Source organism: Ambystoma mexicanum, chromosome 3q (genome assembly GCF_040938575.1).
Source record: "Ambystoma mexicanum isolate Mex_15411 chromosome 3q, UKY_AmexF1_1, whole genome shotgun sequence".
NCBI classification, from domain to species: domain Eukaryota; kingdom Metazoa; phylum Chordata; class Amphibia; order Caudata; family Ambystomatidae; genus Ambystoma; species Ambystoma mexicanum.
In genome coordinates this window covers 563392607-563411829 of record NC_090926.1, presented here as the reverse complement: position 1 = coordinate 563411829, position 19223 = coordinate 563392607, and the positions used below count along the sequence as shown (strand labels likewise).

Sequence of the window (19223 nt, the reverse complement as noted above, 5' to 3'; positions counted from 1 at the left end):
ATAATCCCTCACCCCCAGGGCCGACAAATGACTCAACGGAGAAGACCAAGTCGTAACTCCTAGCATCTCGGAACACATACGCCAGATGTACTGAATGACACCCACTATTGGGTCCTCCCTAACTCTTCTAGGAAGCCTGTCTCTAGGTCCCCACAACCATTCCCCCAACGTGGCCAGTCGAAGATGATAGTTATCCAACCCCACCCATTGCCGCTCCACCTGCTCCCTCAAATGCAGTACCACCACCCAAAGCTGAACCACCTTGTAGTACAAGTGCAGGTCAGGAAAGCCTACAACACCACTCTCCTTCGGTAATAACAACATTATATGTTGGCCACCCAAGCTTTTTTCTCCTGCCAGAGAAACTCAACAAGCGTCCCTTTATTTCTCTAAACATCGAGTCATGGACCCCTATGGTCAGCATCTGGGAGTCAGTCATTTTCAAGTCTTTGATGATGAAGTAGGGCAGCACAGTGAGTTCAATTATGTACCTCCAAGCAGTTTACACACAGCCATGCTGATTGCTAATTGGTTATGTGACGCTGTCCTTATGCCACTGGCCAGGTGCTATGATCGTAAAGTCTTCCTGCATTATACGTCTGTGCTGTAGATGTTCATTCAATTTAGTCAAAAGAAATAGAAGAAATGAAACAGTTCACACATCCCATAGATGTGCTGAGAGTAGGATGCCGAGGTGGGACAGGAAGTTAAGTTATTGCTCTGGCGAAGCATGGAAGGGTGAGGCCTATGGCAAACATAAAACATTGAATTATTTACGGGTTACATTCTGTTAAATGTCCTGTGAAAAGGGCATTGAAAGGCTACCATTAACTCAGTAGACTGGGTTGTAGCATTTCTTTGATGTCTGTTGTATAGCCAAGTTCACAGGCACCTCGCAATGTCGTCGACTATACACTTGGCGAGCTTTATGCTTCCTCCACACCTCATCATATGCAAAGCGTGCTGCCGCAAGAGCTGCGTACCAGTAACTCTGAAACTGCTTGACACAATCCCTTTAATCGAGAAAGGCATCGAGTAGAAGAGAGGAGCTAATGGTGTCCATTACTTCAAAGCCCGGGGTCCCGGCAGTAGAGATTAACAAACATAATACTGTGACAGCAGCAGTTAATGTGGGCAATCAGCGGCCCTTTAATCCGCAGCTCTGCTTGTAGGCCTCACTACTCCTTTTATCGTCCATTAGCCCATCAGTGAGCGTGTCAATGCTCTTGACCCCCGGGATTTCCTTACACTGCTTGGATCTGACGGGGAGGCTGGAGTGCGAAACGCGATTATTACCTCCAGAATCCACTTATCCCTTCTCCTGAATAGTAAAGCTCATTAAGCACACACGGAACACGCTGAAAAGAAGGGCAAGAGTACAGATTGGCTTTGCAAACGGAAGTCGGGCTTTAAGACCACCCCCCAAAATATCGTGACAAACATAAGGCAAAAGAAAATCGTTCCTAGTAATTATGGTCAATTTGTGATTTACTTTTTACCGTCAGATATATTCCAGAACTTGCTTTTTTTACCGAATATCTGGACAACTATTTACAAATACGAGTATTTTAGCTCTGCGTTTTTTTATTAACCATTTCTGTAAAAGCTGAAAACCTCTACTGTAATTATCAACGCAAGTCTGGGTGTTTTTTTCTACTTCCCGGCAGGCGCAAACAGGAAGATGGTTCAAGCAGTCTGGGACACGTTCCATTTCATTGTATGAAAAAGCTTTAATCTAAAAATTAAAGAGGGGATCTTTTTGAAAATCTGCTAACAGTGCCACAAAGACAATAGGCCCAGTAAGAATGACATGCACTCTACGCAGAAGGTGCTGCATGCAGATGTGAATGCATTTCAGGAGCATGGCCCGATGGACTATGTTCAGATGGTTTTGTTTATACCAGGAAGTTGGAAATATACAGCATATATTCACCACATTAAGGTGAATATAACATGCATTGCCACCAACAACAGCAACGATGCATTGGGAGTGATCGTCAGTTTACCCAAAGTACATCAAACACATATGTATAAACATAGGTGTCTCTCTCTCTCTCTCTCTCTCTCTCTCTCTCTCTCTCTCTCTCTATCTCTCTCTATCTCTCTCCATATATTGTATCTTCCCTCACTCAGCCAGCTTTCCATTTCCGTGTTTTCCTCCGACTCCCGCCTCCCAGCCCGCCGCCCTCCAACCCCGATTAATGCTTTCTATTGAAGCAGCTGGGCCTACAGGCTCGCACTTTGCCCATTTTACACTTTCAGATCCTGGTGAGTGTTGTGCCAATTAGCCCATTCTGGGCCTCTATTTTTCGTATTTTCACCTGATTTGGGGTCCCCCTCAGGCCCGGATGCGCCCCTTGAAGCCTGCCTCCCTCAGCCCGCTTTCCATTTCTGTGTTTCCCTCCACCTCCCGCCTCCCAGCCCGCCCTCCGTCCGTCCCTGATTGGTGCTCCATCTAGGTCTTTACGTTCAGCCCCTGTGGCTAAGGGCCCCAAGACAAAGGGCGGCTCCAACAGAGGCGGCTCCACATCGTGTCCGCAGGTGTCAGCAGGGGAAGCAGTGACAAGCCGTCAAACAGCAGCGACTAGTATGGTAGGATTGGTCTGGGTGGGAGGAGAGCAATCACTCTAGCCTGGAAGCCCGGACACTTAGCAAACTTCACTACACCTGTACAATACTGTGATTACTTTCCTCTGCCTCCCTTTCTTTCACTATACAGGACTCTCAAATTTATCTGTGTTTAGTCTGGTACTCAAACTGCATTGTTAGGTGTAGGCCTTTCTCCCACTATACAGGACTCTCAAATCTGGCTGTGTATTACCACACTGTGATAGTACTATCATTTACAGCATGCTCCGCACTGTAATAGTGTTGCGATCGCTGGGCTGCCCCACACTGTGATGGTATTGTGGTTGCGAGGCTGCTCCACACTTTGATAGTGCTGTGGTTGCTGGGTTGCTCCGCACTGTGATGGTATTGTCATTACTGGCCTGCTCCGCACGGTGATAGTGTTTGACTGCTGGCCCGCTCCACAGTGTGATAGCACGGTAACTGCTAGCCTGCAGCACACCCCAAAGAATTTAAGACTGACCTGATTCACATCCAGAGGGGCCCGCACTGTGCCACCACCGCGATTGCTAGTCTGCTCCATAAAGTTATAGTGTTGTGATTGCTGGCCTGTTCCACGCTGTTATGGCGCCGTGATTGCTGGCATAATTTCTGGGCTGCTCCGCAATGTAATAATGTTGTCACTACTGGCCTGTTCCTCATTGGGATGGTGTTTGATTGCTAGCATGCTCCACACTGTGGTGGTATTGCGGTTGGATAGCTTTGACTGCTAGCCTAGCACCCCATCGATACCCACCCTACTGAGTCCTATACCACTCGACAACCAAATGCCCGAAACCTCCAAAAAAAACCCGGACAGTGCGTAGGTTAGGGAAACACCTAACCCACCGACGAAAAGGACAGACAGCACCCAAAAGCACCCTAATATAATCATTAGAGGAAACCCCAATACTCTCCTAACACCAGACACTACCGACAACCACTTGCCCTGTTAATTCTGCACTGAGAACCAAAATGCCACGACACAGAAATGGTCGCCGACAAAGAGTTGGATCATGCAACAATAAACACAGACAAACAAACCCAACTGTCCCCAGTAGAAGCGACATCAAATACAGGAAACACCCCGCCAAACAACGCTACCATCAGAACAAACACTGTAAGAGAAAAATTGTTATATCTTACACCTTACCTTGCGACAACCACAGTTTTGATACCTCAACAACACTGATACCGCGAGACAAATAAAGAATCACCCCAAACGACCGAAAAAAAGACGGAAGTACTCAAGAAGAGAGTGTGAAGACTCCAACCCCCTCACTCCATTCATCACAATAACAGAAGAGCACTATCGATATCCACAACAAACCACACAAGACGACAACGCTCTAGTAAACAACAACCCAATCACTAACCTAACAGACCGATTCAATTAAGAAGTTTTCGCTGATCTTCAACCAATCGGCATCACTAGAGAAGCACCGCGATTGAACAGCCAAGCTACCAAACTAGAAGACCGCTTCAATGAAGAAGCAGCCTTAGCTGATCTTCATCTTCATCCAATCAACGTCAATACAGAAACAGCCCGACTGAACAATTAAAAACCAAAACAAGGAAACAAGGAACTAATAAACAAAACCACACCCAAAACATCCACTGCAATTTAATCAACGCAAGGTCGATGTGTCCAAACTATCAAACTGGTAGATCCATTAAATATTGATAAATGTGAATCCTTAATCCTACACCCATCAGTAAACCCCAAAACAAACCTGAAATTCATAATGATATACAGACCGCCAGCATACGATGCAACCTTCGGTGATGCCTTCACGGAAGCAATCACAACCCTAGCCATCAAGCACAATCATCTGATCGTCCTTGAAGATTTCAATATCTGGTTCGATGAAGACACCAAAACCACACAAAAATCTCTAACCAGTCAACTAGCAGCAATTAATCTACAACAACTAGTCAAAAGGAGCAGCCCACTCAGCTGGGCACACACTTGACACAATTTTCACCAATAAAAAACTCAATTACCACAGCACCCCCAATCCAAATACTCTGAAGCGACCACCTCATCATTCCCTTCGTAATTATACTAACCATCCCAAAAAACCAGCAACAAGACAAACTACCGATCATCATGAAAAAGGATTTGGAGAACCATAAAAAACTCCAACCTAACTGAACTTCTGGAACTCAGCAAACCACAAGCAACAATTATAGAAGAAGCCGACCTAGACAAAAAAGTGGCTCTATTCCACAACTGGATCACATCAACGGTCAAGGAAATCGCCAAAGAAAAACCTTTCACCCCTTCATGTAAAAGAGCAATGGCAAAATGTTTCACCCCACTACTCCGCGCCATGAAAAAAAAAAGAACCGAATACTAGAACTAGAATGGAGGACCACAAATGACATGGGAAATACATTTCAATTTCAACAACATATCCGCTCCTACAAAAAGGAAATACAAAAAGCAAAAAGGAAAAATTACGACAACCGAATCCTCACAGCACTAAACACCCAAAAAGAACTCTTCAAAATCATAAATGAAATTAAAAAATCCACCAGGCTGCAACAACACGCCAATACTATCGATGAAACTGCAATGACCTAGCAGACCACTTCAAAAACAAAATTACCACCATCCAACAAGCCATACAAAACAGACCATGTGATCGGACTACGAAACCCACCGACCCTTACGAGGAACGCCTGAACAAACTACGAAACTTCCCTGAAATATCAGTGGAGACTTTAGTCAAACTGGTAAATCAAAGCACCAAAACAGATTCTCCTAAGGATCCTTACCCACCGGACGTATACAAATCAATCCTCACACTGGAATGTCCTCAAACTTTCAGTCTCAAAAGGGAAAGTGACACAATCCTTCAAATCAGCGTACATCAGACCGCTACCCAAAGACACAGCTGGAAATATGGAGGACCTTTCCAACTACAGACCCATCTCCAACATCCCGTATACAGCTAAACAGAAACTATATGGATGAAACCTTTCAAATCCAACACAAGAGAATCCACATGCGGCGTACCACAAGGATCATCCTTCTCCCTGCTATTATTCAACATCTACCTTTCTCTGCTGATCAAATTCATCAAACGACACGGCCTCACCTGCTACAACTACGCTGACGATACTCAAATAGTATTCAAAATACAAGACCCTCAAGCAGAAAACACAACACTTGAGAACTGCCTTTGTGATGTATTCAACTGCATGAACTAACAACCTCAAACTCAACCAAGGCAAAACAGAAATAATGATCATCACAAAAACGGAGGATACAACCACTACATCCCCTGGCCAAGGGAACCCTGTACAACCCCACCCCCATCGTCGACTGTAAAAAACCTGGGAGTCCTAATAGACAACAAACATACCCTAGAGCCACAAGTAAATGCTTCTTTCTACTGCAAGTCGCAAAAAGGATCCTGCTTTTTCGAATGAACAATTGACCGAATTTAAAGGATCACAATTGACCTTTACACAATTGACCATATATATATATATATTATATATAGGGGTTTTGGGGGGTTTGGCGTTGGGTGGGGGTTGTGGGGGGTTTCCCCCCACATATATGTTACAATTGACCTTCACAGTTCGGTCAATTGTGAAAAGGTCAATTGTAATTCAAACAGTTGTAAAACGAACAATTCGTATACAACCTTCACTCGACTAACCTAACCCGCCCACCCTCTTGTTACAGATCCGCCTGAGCGCCTGGGGACCAACTCCGTTGGTGATGGTGCCGAGGCACTCTTGGCAAGAGTGGATGATTGCCTGGAGTCATGCGGTGATCTTGATCGAGAGCGCCCAGAGGACACCGAATCGGACAGTTCTGTCTGTGCCTCTTTCCGAGAACTCGACGTCGTCGAGTCTCGGTTGGACTTAGTGTGTTTAGTGTGTGTAGCATGTGAAGCGCTTGTGTCGCCGGGGGTCTTCCCCATAGCCGCCCTGCCGGACGACCTTCCGAGGTCGGGGACCTGCGCTCGGCTGCCTTTCGACGCCGTAATACCCTCGCCGTCCGAAAGTACGGCGTTGCTGCCATCGCTGAAGGCGCCCTCCGCTGCCATGGCCGCCTGCCTGGCGTGGTGGGCCCAACGCTTCGTCGAACGGTCCTTAAGTGTCTTAGGTTTAAACCTACTACACGCTTTGCAGTTCGCTTCGGGGTGGTCCCTCGGCAAGCAGAGATTGCACGTGGCGTGCCTGTCGACCCAAGGGTATTTGTGATTGCACTTGGGGCAGATTTGAAAAGGGGTACCCTCCATACGCACCTTGAGGCAGCGGGCTGTTAAGTGTAGGAAATGTATAAGGTGTACCTATATACCCAGAGTGAAGAGTATGTACCACCCCCCACTCTCCCTACTTGCAGGGCCGAGGCCAGCGGCCTACCAGGCCCGGGCTGAGGCCAGCGGCCTTCCGAGGCCCAAATCCGTCGTGCAGCAGCCGACGGTCGATCTCTTCTCCAGCCGGTGTCGAGTGTCGAAGTTCGACGTTGGGGTGGGGAAGGATGTCAATAGATTATTATTTTATATTTTAGCAAAAGTATGGCTAAGGCCAGGGGACTCCGCAAAATGCTTCCGACCAGTATGGCGGAAAAAAACAATCTGAGGATCCTAGACGCGTGAGGGATCTTGGGTACAGTGGACGTCACACTAGGGATAGTATTACTGGCACGCCCTGTGTCGACGCCCATTTTCGAGTTTCAAAAAACAAACTGTAATACTCCGCAGCTTCCACTAGATGTCGGACTATGCACAGCATGTGATCTAAGCAGATTCCATAAGCCTCAGGAATATATATATTTTATGAGTAACACCTATTTTATTTTTTATTGATCATTTGTAAGGCGCTTTATATAACAAACAGAATTGTGTTTCAAAGCGCCACAAGGCTAAATGGGAAGGGAACAGGGGAGATAATACCAGTGGTAAGAATAAAAAAAACAATAGTAATATATAGACAATCGTGGTCCTACTAGGCCTTGTGGCATTCAGCCGTGCTAGTGCATTGATGAGAAGTGCGGGTTGGGGGATGGAAAGGGGGAGCAGAGGAGTGGACAAGTGCTGGAGGAGGGCCCAAGAGGGAAGTGCTAAGGGGAGCCAGGAGGAGCAACTCAGGTTTAGTGCTAGTACAAGCAGCACTAAAGGGTGGTATGTGGAGCCACCAGGCAGGGGCCAGCAGGGCAATGCAATGGGGGAGGGGAGGCTGGTAAGGACTGGGAGGAAGAGCCTGTGAGGTTCATGAGGATCAGGCCACCGGTCACAACGGCAGTGGGTTGAGAGTTTTGAGCAGTTTCCAGAATTTACAGAGATCCAGATCAAATCTGAGAGGGGCAGGGAGGATGTTCCAAAGACCGGCACCAGCCACAGAGAGAGATCTGCCCCCAACTCTCTGCTAAGAGAAACGTTTGATAGTCAGAGAGTTGGAATTCGAGGAGCGTAGGGCTCACCATAGGAAACCCCAAAAATGTCATTGCTAATAACTTTTGACTTGCATGACATATTTCACTGATATTTTGCAAACAAAATGTTGTCAGGCCCCCCCCATCCTCAACCCCCAGACTGAACATTTTGGGGGTTGGGGATTAAAAAATAAAAAAGAAGTAATTAAAGCAAAAAAACACATTTTTTTTCAGTCTACTCCCAATCACTTGCCCATAGAGAAAAAGTCAAAATGTGGGCACTGCGCAAAGCTAAAACCGCTGGACAGAATTGGACTAGGTATGAAAACAACTGAAAGCGGGTCCCCTCCCCCAGTGGAGGGGCAGCAGGGTGGGCGGGACGGGAGGCGTCGGTTAGGCAGGAGAGGAGGGGCGGAGGCGGGTGCTTGTAGTTGGCCGTGCATGCCCTTGGCAGAAACAATGGAGCAAGCCACAGGGGTGCCAGCAACAGTGCCAATGACAGGACTCCGCGACTCGCTGCTACCAAGTTTGCTACCAGACCGCCACAGGACACGTTACCAAGAGAGGGCCGACCTTTGCGACCTGTGCAGTGGGACTCCGGCAAACTCATCAGTTGTGTTGCGGATTTTGACTTGCCATGTTTGATTTTTTTAAAAGTGATCTTGGCTCAGCTCCAGCGGTTGGTAGGTCAGCTCAATTTTGCATTAAGGATTATACCAATCGGGTGTAATTTGCATGGTATAATAAAGGATTATACCAATGGGGTGCGCATTCGCCCGGACAATTGCAGGGGCTATGTCTTGGCTCACAGAAAAGCAACACCACACTAGACTGTCCGCTTCAGTGAAAGGAAACCTCAGGGTGTGGGGCCGTTTCTTGACAGACTTCAATGCAACACAAGTATGGCTGGCGGAGGCACAACCCAACCAAGAGATCGGGCTGTACACAGATGCGGCAGGGAGTGCAGGGTTCAGGGCCATTTGGGATAACAGATGGTGCGGGAAAGAGTGGCCAAGGGAATGGGCCGACAGCGGGCGAACAAGGAACATTACCTTTTTGGAACTATTCCCGATAATCATGGCATTGACAATTTGGGGGATGGACTAGGGGGGGGCAAGCATGTGATATTTTGGTCTGACAGCATGTCGGTGGTAATGGCTATTAACAATCAGAGGGCATCATGCTCCATGGTGCTCAGGCTGTTGAAATATCTAGTGCTGGTTTGCTTAAAGAAGGGAGTGCGCTTCCAGGCTAAGCACGTCCCCAGAGTTCTGAATAACGCTGCTGATGCATTGTTTCGTTTTAAGATGCAGGAATTTCGAGGATGGTTACCACAGGCAGAAGTAGGGATGACTCCATTCCCGACACACTCTGGAGTTTTGGTGCCCGAGTTGGCACCACTAATCGCAGGATCTCTGTCTCGGAAGACCATGGCAGCATATGAGAAAGCCTTCCGGGAGTATGGGGACGTCTGCGGGGACAATGGGTGGTGGGAGTTGTTTCACGGAGACGCAGTGATCGCCTTTTTAGGGCACCTATATGAATCAGGGGGTTCAGCCAGATCAGCTAAGGGCAAGGTGTCTGCTATTAGATTTATGTCAAGATTGCATGGGGTGGCGAGCCCGACATGTGACTTTGCAATGAAGAAGGACTTTGCGGGTTGGAGAAGATTGGGAGTCGGACACTCTGGCTCAAAGGCGCCCCCTTGATCCACAAAAACTGGAAAGAATTGTGATGGCACTGAGGTGGTCTGCTGGGACCATTACGAGGGCACTCTATTCAGGGCTGCATTTGTCACATCCTTTTTTTGGGCGTCAGGTTAGGAGAGTTAGTGGGCTTGGCCAGGACGGACACGTCAGTGGGGTTTGGCTTTGTCAGATATCTGCTTGGAGGGAGATCTGGGAGTACGGGTGTACGTCAAGAAGTCTACAACGGACCAAGAAGGTAAAGACGTGGTGGGACAAATGCCCAGGAATGGTAACAGGTTAATCTTCCGGGGGCAGCGCTGAGGGTTTTTTGTCACCCTACGGGGGGGTGGTAGTGGCCCCATGTTCAAACACTAGGACGGATCATGAACTTTGAAATGATATGATACGATGGGTTATTTATAACGCGGTTAATACCCAGAGGTTTCTAAGCGTGGATCCGGGGATCGAACCTGTGGTGCTCTGTGTCGTCTTGCTTCCAAGGCGAGCATGTTACCCCTGAGCTAACCTCCCAAGACTTTCAAGTCCAATTCAGGTCTGTTTCTTAGAAATGCATCAGTATAGCAGGTCTGAAGGGCCTGGGGGTCTCCCCCCATTCTTTATGGCATTGGTGCAGTCACTACCGTGGCTCAGCAGGGACTGTGCAAAGAGGACATCATGAGGCTAGGGAGATGGAAGTCTGGGGCTTACAAGGGCTAGATCAGGCAGCATCTGGCCTGCTGCTGGCGGACCTGGGGCTCGGGGGAGGGGGACACACAGAAGAAATTAGGGAGAGGGGACATGGAAACCCACCCACTCCGTGGACAAAAGCAACAGTGTATGTCGATAGTGCCTAACGTGCTGTTTTTTCTTCCGTTACCCTTAGAGGATGGCACCGACACTCGTGGTGTGTATAATCAGGCACTCATTCATAAAGCGAATGGAGAAAAGAGTGAGAGAGAAGAACCTGTGCAGGTGGAACGGGTGAGGAAAGGCGGAAATACACTGGATATGCAGGGGGGGGCCTGATGACTGGGCAAGTGCGCAGCCTCATGACGCAATCTGCTTGCCCATGGATTGATCCCACGTCTACCAACATTTCGCATGAATTACTCTTTTGTCTGGGGCAAGATCGTAGTCTTTATTTGGATGCAAAAATCTTATATGCAAAAAAAAGTTTGGATCTGTGTGTGTATGTTTGTTTGTCCGGCTAAATAAATCCACACTGTTGGACCCAATGCTACCAAATTTTGTATGGATTGCTCATTATATTCTATGTTTGGATGCAAATAATTCACTCCGTAGACACCCTCATTTACTAATTTCTCACCCCGATTCACTACAGAGGCAGAATTTGGAAAAGTGTCTGAAGCTAAATGTTCGATGTGTCTGTTATTCCTCTGAAATGTATTACTACTGTATAAAGTTACAAAGTGTTTATTAAAGTATTTTTAAAGGGAATAAAATTAAATGATTTTTTCTCACGCCACTCCAAATAGGAAAAATGGCAAGGTTACAGTTTACTTATGTTCATTCACAAGAAGAGAGCACAATCAATCTTTCTTGGACACTTTCTCAAATGTGCTGAGGCCATTGAGTCACTGAAACAGGGCACACAAAAAATAAACATTACTTGGAAAAGCTCCATCTGATGCAAAGCGAAAATCAATATGAAGAGCTTCTGAAACACAAACAGCAGCACGACTTGCCGACCAGAGGACAAGAGCAACTTTCTCCAGGTTGATGAGATGCCAGAACAAACTGAAGGAAGACTTGCCGACAAAAAGACAAGAGCAGCATCCTCCAGGGTACATGTGACACCACTAGATCAGGACACGGGCAATGCCGGGTACCCCAGCTAGTATACTAGAAGAGCAGGGATTCCCAAAGATATGCAAAATGGCATTATTGGGGACATGGCATTATGGGAGACATCAAAGGGAACACGCCGAGTTCAACTTCATGACTTCCCACATCGGCAGAATTTCAAGGGCTTTGTTGCGTTAAATCAACACAACTTAACTGCACCTTCACTAAGGTTTTTTTCAGTGAATATATATATATATATATATATATTCACTGAAAAAACTTTAGTTAACGATCAGTAGAGGGAAGAAATTATCACAGCAAAACCACTGAAATTCAACGCATTGGGGAACTCAGGACCAGCTTACCTAGGCACGTTCCCGGTGATCTCCCCTAGAATACTATATACTTTCTATGGCATTACGAATCCCTTCTCTTCTAATAAATATGTCCTCTTGGGTTTTACAACGGAAATGTGCTGAGTTCAGCCAGTCCTGGGTTTTACATTGACATACACTTCTTCCGCACTACTGGCCAGGGCCTTCGCCCATGGCCACTGTATATTTTAGATACTACCAGACCACTAGCCATGGCCAGAGGGTACGCACTTTGGCTGTGCCCATTGGCCATTTTAAAACACTACCAGATTACTAGCCATGGCCTTCGGCCGTGCCCACTCTATTTTTTAAATACATGCATGTCTTTCCATTATGAATCCCTTCTCTTCTAATAAATTTGTCCTTTTGGCTTTGCAAAGGTAATGTGCTGATTTGAGACGGCCCTAAGTTCCCCAATGAGTAGAATTTTTTGCAGTATATTTCTTACCTTAACTGATTGTTAACTAAAGTTTGTTCATTGAACGGTTTTGTTATTCCATAGATTTTTACCGAACCACTGCCCATGGCCTTTACCCAGGGCCAGTGGCCACAGCCTTCAGAGTTGACAACTGTATATTTTAAAACACTTCTAGACCACTAGCCATGGCAAGTGATTTTTCACCCCATCCTCATGGTATCTGTTAAAATTACTAAAAACTTTTAAAATTACTTTAATGCAATAGCCGCAGGTATAATTATAATTAGCGTTTCCTGTTTTCAGTGATTAATTTTTTACTTCTGGTGTGTTTTTCCAGTGTTTTCCAAAGAATGGCAGAATCTGTGTAATGAACACCAGAAAAAAAAAAAAGAGTAAATGTGCTGACAAAGTATAAAAGGTGTTCACCTTTTAAATCCAGCAATCTGTAGTGAAATAGTCCATGGAAAACAAAATCCCAATATGAAGCAAGCAAGTGTGGTTTTGTGGGTTAGCGTCTGCACTGGGAACATGACAACCCGAGTAACATCCTGTTAGCCAAATACTTGAGCAAGTTTGCCAACCTAAAAAAAAACCAAGGCATCCGGCCTCGGAAAAAAAGTAACGCTGTTCACCCAGATGTGTCCTTTACTTGTGCCCTGAAAACCAGCCACAATCAGGGGAAAATAACTGCACCAGAGTCCAGGATTGCAAAACTTCTTGCCACATTCTGGGCAAATACTCATGACTTACTTGCCCTCTCATCATTTCCCCTCCTCATCCCCGTGACTGGCTTTCAACAATACTCTGCTTTATAAAGATAACTTGAAAAGTACACAAATCCTTATACGACTATGCTAGGTAAAAAAGTGTACAAATGTTGCCTTATGCCTAGGCCCTTATCTTGACTAGGAGACTACAACTACCATAATGCAATTCACAAAAGGAAAATAAATTGTCTCTCAGAGAGGTCTGGGAACATAGAAGATCTTTAAACTAATATATAAATATATATATATATATATAAACAAAGGTTATTCTAGTTTGCCTCGCATGTGCAATCTGGATTTGCAATTCTCTATGTATTAGCAGCTCCTTATCCAGAAATAGCTGCTCTATTCATGTGGGCCTCATCGCAGCTTGACCTTTAGAGTGGAATACTTGCGAGGACTCACAGTAGCACGATAGAAAAAAAAGTGGGTGCTGTGCGTTTTCTTAGTGTGTTAGGAGATATTTAAAACTAAGAAAAGACACAGCATCCGGGACAGTGGACTGTCTCCCATCCATGCAGTAACTGGGACCAACATGGCCTGAGGGTGCCGGCCACTTACTTGCTTTGAAGCTAAGCAGGGTCAGTTACTGCATGGATCAGAGTCCCGGATGGCAAGTGATTTTTCACCCCTGACAACACTCTAGCTGTAAAAATAGCTTTGCAAAAAAACATTTTCTATAGCCACAGGTACAGAACTACAGAAACCCTTAGCTATGTGTAGTCATACATGTGAATATTGGCAAAATAATGCTTCCCTGCACCCCCAGGTCCTCACCGAGTACACCCCTCCTCTGTGCCTCCACTCCACACACCCATGATGGTGTCCTCACCTTTCCTGCCCTCTCCCATTCCCACCCCCCACACCACACAATGTTTCATGGTGACGCAGTTTCCTTTGAAATGTCAGCTATTCGCGGCTATTCTGTCCGGTAGCCCAGGTTACAGAAAAGCTTTGTGTTACAAACTCAGTCCCTAGACCCCCCCCTCCAACTCCCAAATTTCACTTGTGTCCTTTTGCCACCCCGACATCTAGCCTAATGGCATTTGCATTTTATTTTTACCTGCAAATAACTTTTTTTCTTGTGTTTCATTTTCCAATACGCTTGCTATCACTCGCATCGAGCAAAAACAAAATGGCAGCGGTTTCATTTACAAACACCCAGTTTCTTGGCAATTTACCTCGAACATAGCTATTCATTTTGGAGAAGGAGGCACTCCCTTCTCCATTAAATATTTAAAAAACGACTGGGCGGAACAACCTCAAACCACAAAAAGCATGCAAGTCAAAGCATTGTGCCCAAGTTGTTTCGCACCTGGTTCAAATCCATTAAGCGGTTTGGGCTGTGCAGTGGAGCAAAAATGTACCTTTTTTGTCTACGGGAAAATGAATGGGGACTGTGCCGAAACTGTGTTTTGTATTTTCTTAATAACCTTTTTATCTTTCAAAGAATTTTCCCAAAACTTTCCAGTCTAGGTTGGAGGGCTGTAACAAACATTTTTGTGCAGGTTTTCAGCCAAATACGCTGCACAAGTCAAATTTAATTAGCCATTAATTTCTTCAATTTCCTATGTCACTCTGTTTTACCTGAACTATAGGTTGGCGATCGCTGCCCTATTATATATTCGACAAAGCTAAAATTGTCATCATGTGGATGACCCAAAGCTATCAGCAGCGAACTCTTTCATTGAGCAGCAATAAACATCAAATAGCATCAGTGCATACTGTGTATGGTTGATGACATACAAACTAATAACAATCGCTCCGCATATTGCCATGAAAATCAAAATATCAAAACGTATGGGCGCTGACAACAAGAGTGCAAGGATTTTGTAAGGTGTTTGCAGCTTGTAACCATTTCAAATTGTGAAGAGGGTTTCCGGATAGATATCCCCGCAATGACTAGATTTAGTGCGGGCAGACCTGGCCTTGATTTCTAGATCAACACCAAGATGTATGTTGCTGAAGAACAAGTTACTTTCTTACCTGGTAACGTTCTTTCGATGGGATGGTCTGACGACGTATTCCATATCTATGACAGGTAATCACCACAGCTGTGCTGCTTCGGAAACTTTTTTCGCCGTCTGCGTCCTGCGTCGATGACGTCGATGCGCCGTCGCCGAGGACCTCCTCCGACGTCATCCGATGTGATAAGTAGGACGCACGACGCCCGTAGCCTCAGTTGTAGTTTTTTCCCCCAGAACGTGTGACATTAGTCTACTGCCAGTCAGACACAAAGCCTTGCGGAACGTAAGCTGCAATCGCATAAGAAATTCTGCAGCGGGGAAGGTAGGGAGAGAGTGATCTGGAATACGTCGTCGGACCAACCCATCGAAAGAACGTTACCAGGTAAGAAAGTAACTTGTTCTTCGAGGGGATTGGGTCCTCCGACGTATTCCATATCTATGACAGACTCCCAAAGCAGTACCAGAGCAAGGAGGAGGGAAAGAATTTAGAATCAAAATTTAGAATTGCCAATCAAATAGCAGAGCAAAGGACCGCCTTGCCAAAGGCCAGATCTTGTCCTCGGATGGAATCGAGGGAATAGTGACGTACAAATGTATGTACTGAAGCCCAGGTGGCTGCATCACAGATGTTGTGAATAGGAACACCCCTCTGCAGGGCAGTAGATGCAGCCATACCCCTGGTAGAATGGGCCCGCAAGCCAGCCGGCGGGTCCTTACCCGCCAAGCAGTAACACTCCGAGATGGCCAAAATAATCCAGTGAGAAAGTCTGTTTCGTCACAGCTTGTCCCAAACGCTTTCCAGCATAACCAATAAAGAGTTGATCGTCCACTGTGACCCGGGACATGCGTGAAACATAAAAGCTTAAAGCTCTCCTAGGATCAAGCCTATGGAGCCTCCCCTCTTCCTTACCAGGATGCAGAGGAGGATAGAATGCTGGAAGAACAACCTTCTGGGCCAAATGAAATTCCGAAACCACCTTCGGAAGAAAAGAAGGACGAACTCTAAGGACAACCCTGTCCTTGTGAAATACAGTGTAGGGTGGCTTAACTGAAAGTGCCTGTAACTCACTCTGCGAGCGGAAGTAACCACAACTAAAAACACAGTTTTCAGAGTTAACAGCCTCAAAGAGCAAGAATGTAAAGGCTCAAACAGAGCACCCATAAGAAACTTAATAACAAGGTTTAAAACCCAACCGGGCACCAGGAAAGGTGACGGAGGGAACACATTAGTGAGCCCTTTCAGAAACTGTGAAATTAAAGGGATTTTAAAGTAGGAACACTCTTCAGACGAGCGCTTAAAGATGGACAGCGCCGCCAGGTAACCTTTAATGGTACCCACTTGCAAGCCCCTGTGGGCCAAAGAAAGTAAAAAGGACAGAACCATGGGGATGTCACATGCAAAAGGATCCACATTCTGAACTCTGCACCAGTCGCAGAACTTACGCCAACGGAACAGAGACTTTGTTGCTGGCCGTCGGGCCGAGAGCAACACCTCCATCACGTCTTCAGGGAGGTCCCAATCCTTATACCTCAACCTTTCAGAAGCCAAGCGTGAAGGTTGAGGGGTCTGACCTCTGATTGGAGAACCTGACCCCCCTCCCGTGAGAGCAGATCGTCTCGGTAGGGAAGACGACGTGGAGGGCAGATGGACAAGTCGAGAAGGTCCGGGTACCACGTCCTCCGAGCCCACGCCGGAGCAATGAGGATCATCCGGGAACCGAACTTCCGTAACCTCCACAGCACTTGCGGGATGACGGGGACTGGAGGAAACGCGTACAGCAGCGGGAATGACCACTCCACCACAAACGCGTCTCCTAAGGCTCCTTTTGGAGGAAATTCCCGCGAGCAGAACCTTTCGCACTTTCGGTTGACACTGGAGGCGAAGAGATCCACTTGAGGGGTCACCCAAAGGGCGAAGATCTCCAGGAGAATCTCCTGAGCCAACTCCCACTTGTGAGAGATCGTGCTCTGCCTGCTCAGAGTGTCCGCCGTCACGTTTTCGTCTACGGCCAGATGAACTGCCGAGATCGAAACTTCCTGCTGGATGGCCCAGAACTCGAGCTGCATCGCCTCCCTGCACAAAGGAATGACCCTACCCCCCCCCTTTTGTTGAGGTAGTGCATGGCCACTGTGTTGTCCGTCAGGATCAGGACATTCTTTCCTCACACAGTCGGCAGAAAAGCCTTCAGGGCTAGCCTGACGGCCCTCAGCTCTAACAGATTGATATGGAGTCTGGACTCCGACGGAGACCAACGGCCGTTGACTGTCAGCTCGTTGGCATGAGCTCCCCATCCCGTGAGGGATGCATCCGTCACGATCGTCACCTCCAGCCAGGGAAGCCAAAATGGAGCCCCCTTCATCAAGTTGCCTTTGACAGCCTACCACAGAAGGTCCTGGGCGACCGAGGGCGGCACCCGAACCGGGTCAGACATCCTGCCGGAGGACTGCGACCATTGCATCTTGAGTGCCCACTGCAAAGATCTCATCCGCAGGCGAGCCTCTGGCACCAGAGGAATGCAGGATGCCATGAGGCCGAGCAACCTCAAGAACTCGAACGCTGGGAGAGTCTGAGCATGCTGAAACTTGTGCACCATCTGCTGAATGTGAAGAGCCCTCACCTGGGGAGGAAAACACTGCCCCAGGGAAGTGTCGAGCACTGCTCCGATGTACTGGAGCCGCTGTGTTGGCGTCAAATGGGACTTTTTTAAATTGATGGAGAAGCCCAGCCTGTGAAGGGAGTGGCAGGTGACGGACAGATGATCCAGGACTTGCTTGGGAGAGCTCCCCCTGATCAACCAATCGTCCAGGTAGGGGTAGACGTGAATCCCCCCCCTTTGCCTGAGATGCGCTGCCACCACCACCATGAGCTTGGTGAAAACCCTCGTGGCGGAGGTCAATCCGAACAGCAGGACCCGAAACTGAAAGTGCGAGTCGCCAACCGCGAACCTCAGGTACTTCTTGTGCTTGGGATGGATTGGCACATGTCAGTAAGCATCCTTGAGGTCGAGAGACACCAACCAGTCCTGAAGCTGAAGGGCTTGGAGGACTTGAGAGAGAGTAACCATCTTGAACTTGTCCTTCCTGAGGAGTTTGTTCAAACCGTGCAAGTCCATGATGGGTCTCAATCCCCCGTCTTTCTTTGAAATCAAAAAATAAGGGGAATACCATCCCTTGTTCCTCTCCGCTACAGGCACCAGTTCTATGGCGTCTTTCTCCAGCAGGGCTTGAATTTCCTACGCAAGGAGCGGATCCGGACTCTGCAAAGAAAGGTTCCCCGGTGGATTGTCGTGAGGCCTCTGCCGAAAGGGAAGACAGTAGCCGTGGGTTATGATCTCCAGAACCCACACATCTGAATTAATGGCACGCCACTCTACAAGATGCTGCGCCAGCCTTCCCCCAACCGGCGAACCATGGGACATGGCCTCATGACTGAGTGGTAGCGGCTGCGGCGTTACCTGAGGGCAAAGAGGCAACTGCCCGAGCGGCCTTGGCACCACGGGTACCCTGTCCACCTCTGGTAACCCTGCGTTGGCCTCTTTGACTGCCAGCTCCTCTCGCTTTACTGAAGGACGAGTAATAGCGAAAGGAACCACCCCTCCATTGCTGTCCCCTAAGACGAAAAGGTGGAGTTTTGGCGAACTGCAGCGCCCAACGACTTCGCTGCAGCTTTGGAGGTCTGCAACCTCTCAAGGCTCTTGTCAGCCTTGCTGCCAAAAAGGTGTTCACCGTCTAAGGGCATGTTGAGGAGCCGGGACTGCACATCAGGAGCAAACCCCGACTTCCGCAACCACGCAAACCTGCGTATCACGGTGCTCGCCGCCATGGACCTGCTGACGCATTAAGCCATGTCCAAACCTGACTGAACGGACTCATACATGGCATCCTTACCATCCCGGACCATAGCAAGGAAACCATCCCGTTCGTCCCCTTCGGGAATATGTTCAGCCGCTAACGCAACACAGTTCCACAGAGTGTGTGTGAAACAAGACAAGGCACAAATGGAGTTGGCCGCCTGAAGCGCCATACCACCTGAAGAAAACACTTTCTTCGCCCAGCCATCAAAATGTTTGTCGTCCCTATCAGGAGGGATGGTAGGGTACGACGCCTGCTTTGCCGGGGCCGTGGCCGCCTGCACCACCAAACTCTCCGGAGTGGGGTGCCTGGTCAAGTAGCAGGGGTCGCTACTGGCTGGATGGTATTT

General features: G+C 47.5%; 1 protein-coding gene across 1 annotated transcript in view; it reads right to left on the bottom strand.

Moving 5' to 3' along the window:
• Positions 1-19223, bottom strand: part of RANBP17 (RAN binding protein 17) — a 2111817-nt gene that overhangs the window by 918144 nt on the left and 1174450 nt on the right. The gene's annotated exons all lie outside the window — the stretch shown is intronic.